Source organism: Callospermophilus lateralis, unplaced genomic scaffold (genome assembly GCF_048772815.1).
Source record: "Callospermophilus lateralis isolate mCalLat2 unplaced genomic scaffold, mCalLat2.hap1 Scaffold_323, whole genome shotgun sequence".
Lineage (NCBI taxonomy): Eukaryota > Metazoa > Chordata > Mammalia > Rodentia > Sciuridae > Callospermophilus > Callospermophilus lateralis.
In genome coordinates this window covers 71,294-74,654 of record NW_027513809.1, presented here as the reverse complement: position 1 = coordinate 74,654, position 3,361 = coordinate 71,294, and positions in this window count along the sequence as shown.

The following is a 3,361-nucleotide window of genomic DNA, read 5'->3' as shown; positions in this document are numbered from 1 at the left end:
CATTTCACCATCCTTGCTAATCCCCTGCTTCCTCCCTTTCCCCTCCATATCTACAATTCATATATTATTCACATGCTGCTCCTCCCTACCCCACTATGAGTCAGCCTCCTCATATCAGAGAAAACATTCAGCATTTGTTGTTTTTTTTTGGGGGGGGAAGGGTTGGCTAACTTCATGTAGCATTATCTTCTCTAATGCCATCCATTTAACTGCAAATGCCATGATTTTATTCTATTTAATTTCTGAGTAAAATTCCATTGTGTATATTTGACACATTTTTTAACCATTCACCCACTGAAGGACATCTATGTTGGCTCCACAGTTTAGCTATTGTGAATTGTACTGCTATAAACATTGATGTGACTGTGTCCCTGTAGTATGCTGTTTTTCAGTCCTCTGGGTACAGTACAAGGAGAGGGATAGCTGGGTCAAATGGTGGTTCCACTCCCAGATTTCCAAGGAATTTCCAAACTGCTTTCCATATTGGCTGCACCAATTTGCAGTCCCACCAGCATTGTATGAGTGTGCCTTTTTCCCCACATCCTCGCCAACACTTACTGTTGTTTGTCTTCATAATAGCTGCCATTGTGACTGGAGTTAGATGATATCTTAGAGTAGCTTTGATTTGCATTTCTCTGATAAATAGAGATGATGAGAATTTGTTCATATATTTGTTGAATGATTTTATATTCTCTTCTAAGAAGTGTCTGTTCAGGTCCTTGTCCCATTTGTTGATTGGGTTATTTGATTTTTTGGTGCTTAGCTTTTTGAGTTATTTATATACCCTAGAGATTTTTGCTCTTTCTGATGTGTGAGGGGTAAAAAATTGCTCCCAGGATGTGGGCTTTCTGTTCACCTCACAAATTGTTTCTTTTGCTGAGAAGAAACTTATTAGTTTGATTCCATCCCATTTATTGATTCTTGATTTTAATTCTTGCATTATCGAAGTCTTGTCAAGGAATTGATGAACATTAGGGCCTACTTTTTCTTCTATTAGATGCAAACTCTTTTGTCTAATTACTAGGTCCTTGATCCATATTGAGACCTAGAATAGCTAAAGCAATTCTTAGCAGGAAGAGCAAAGCAGGTGGCATCACTGTACCAGAACTAAATTATGCTACAGAGCAATAGTAACAAAAACTGGATGGTATTGGCACCAAAACAGACTGGTAGATCAATGGTACAGAACAGAAGACATAGAGACTAACCCCCCAAAATTACAATTATCTTCTATTAGACAAAGGTGCCAAAAACATACATTGGAAATAAAATAGCATCTTCAACAAATGGTGCTGGGAAAACTGGAAATCCATATGCAACAAAATAAAATTATACCCTCATCTCTCACAAGAAATGAAGATCTTGAGAATGTTCACACACTGCTGAGAACATGGCTAAGCAGAAGACTCTCCAGAGCAGAGGCCACTGGTAAAGATAGGAGGTGGAATACTTCTTGAAACTACAAGAAGTGACTTGAACAGGACTGTGACTTCCTGCAACAATGTGTGCCAAAATGGGAAAGGGCCATTTCCACCAGGTCACCATCATTCCTGGGAAGTGGGAAGATGTCTTCCCAGAGAGGTGGGAAGGCTGGAGTTGGGATGGGGAAGCACAGAGAGAACGTGTCTTGAAACCAGTGCAGACAGTGCAATGTCGGGAGCTAAAGACACAATTGGACCTGTGATGACTAAGGCGTGAGACTTCAGTGGTAATATTAGAAGTGTCTTCTTTATAATAATTCTTCTTGAAAATTGGCTTATAAATTACATTTTGACAAATTCTTCCTCTTTCATCCAGAAAGATGAATCAGAAAGTTGTGTGGGGCTGGGCAATAAAAACAATTCAGGCAGAGGATCCAGCCCCATGAAAGAGCTCTATCTACAGGGAAAATGGCAATGCACAGACCAAGGCCTGCTGCAAGGAGGCACTGTGAAGCCTGGGCTGTAAAAGCAAAGAGGAGGTCATGTGTGACTGCTTCAGAGTCTCTAGAAAGTTGATAATTGTGTTAGTCCACTTTCCTTCACTGTATCAAATATGTGAGCTAATTAGCTTCTGAAGAGAAATTGTTTCTTTGGGCCCACAGTTCTAGAGATGCCAGTCCACGATGGTTGGTGCTGTTGCTTTGGGACTCTGGTGGGGCAGCCCATTATGGTGGGAGGGTGAGACAGAGTGGAATTGCTCCTATCATCAGCCAGGAAGTAAAAGGTGAGGAGGGAAGAGCTAGGGTCCCACACTCCTCTTAAAGGGCACAACCCAGAGGCCTCACAACTTTTCACTAAGTTCTCAAATGTTCCACCTTTTCCCAGTAGCACAACTCAGTGGACAAGGCCTCAGTAAATGGGCCTTGGAGGATCTGTCAATACCCAAACTATAGCAAGGAAAGGCTTTAAAGGATCCATGAAATGGACAAGCACGGCTGTTTCTCACTCCCATTCTGGTTGCAGGTTCAGTGGCTCTATGGTGTCTCCACCCATGCTGGCGCAGAGATCCATGCTAATTCTGTCTGGCAATGCAGCCACCAATGGTGCATGGCTGTCTGTTCTCCACAGAAGTGAGAAATTGGAAGAGTTTGCCCCAGGCTGGAAAGTGAGGGAGATGATCCATCTAATCTACTGTGAGAGCTCAATCACATGCATCCAGCCCAACCTCAAAGGGAACTGTGCCAGGAAGAGATGGCAGGACTCAAAAGAACCCACCCAGGTGTCCACCTTGATGCTTTCCAGCATTCCTCAATATCTATACATTCACCCACCCACCCCACATGCACACACTCACAGACATACACATGACTTAAAAGAGAATAGAATGGGCTGGGGATGTGGCTCGAGTGGTAACGTGCTTGCCTGGCATGCACGCAGCGCTGGGTTTGACCCTCAGCACCACATACAAATAAAGATGTGTGTCTGCTGAAAACTAAAAAATAAATATTAAAAAATTCTCTCTCTCTCTCTCTCTCTCTCTCTCTCTCTCTCTCTTAAAAAAAGAGAATAGTACACCTACAGCATATTTTGTAATCATACCTACAAATACTATGCTAATGCCTTGTCCATTATATAACAGTTTCTATTGCCAATTGGAGGGTGAATGAAATTATTTTCTGTTGAATTTGATTCTTGTGAAGGCTCAGTTTCTGTCACAAGTTAATACCTGAAACAGTGCAAAAGTATAAAGGTATTCAGTACTCATATTGATGAATACATCTTTAGATTTATGGGTAGTTGATACACAGATCACATCAGAATTGATTTGGTTGTTTTGGAAAAGTTAAACAGCCTGTGTGTGTGTGTGTGTGTGTGTGTGTGTGTGTGTGTGTGTGTGTATGTGTGTGTGGCCAGTGTTGCTTTAGAGTTCTCTCAAGTGG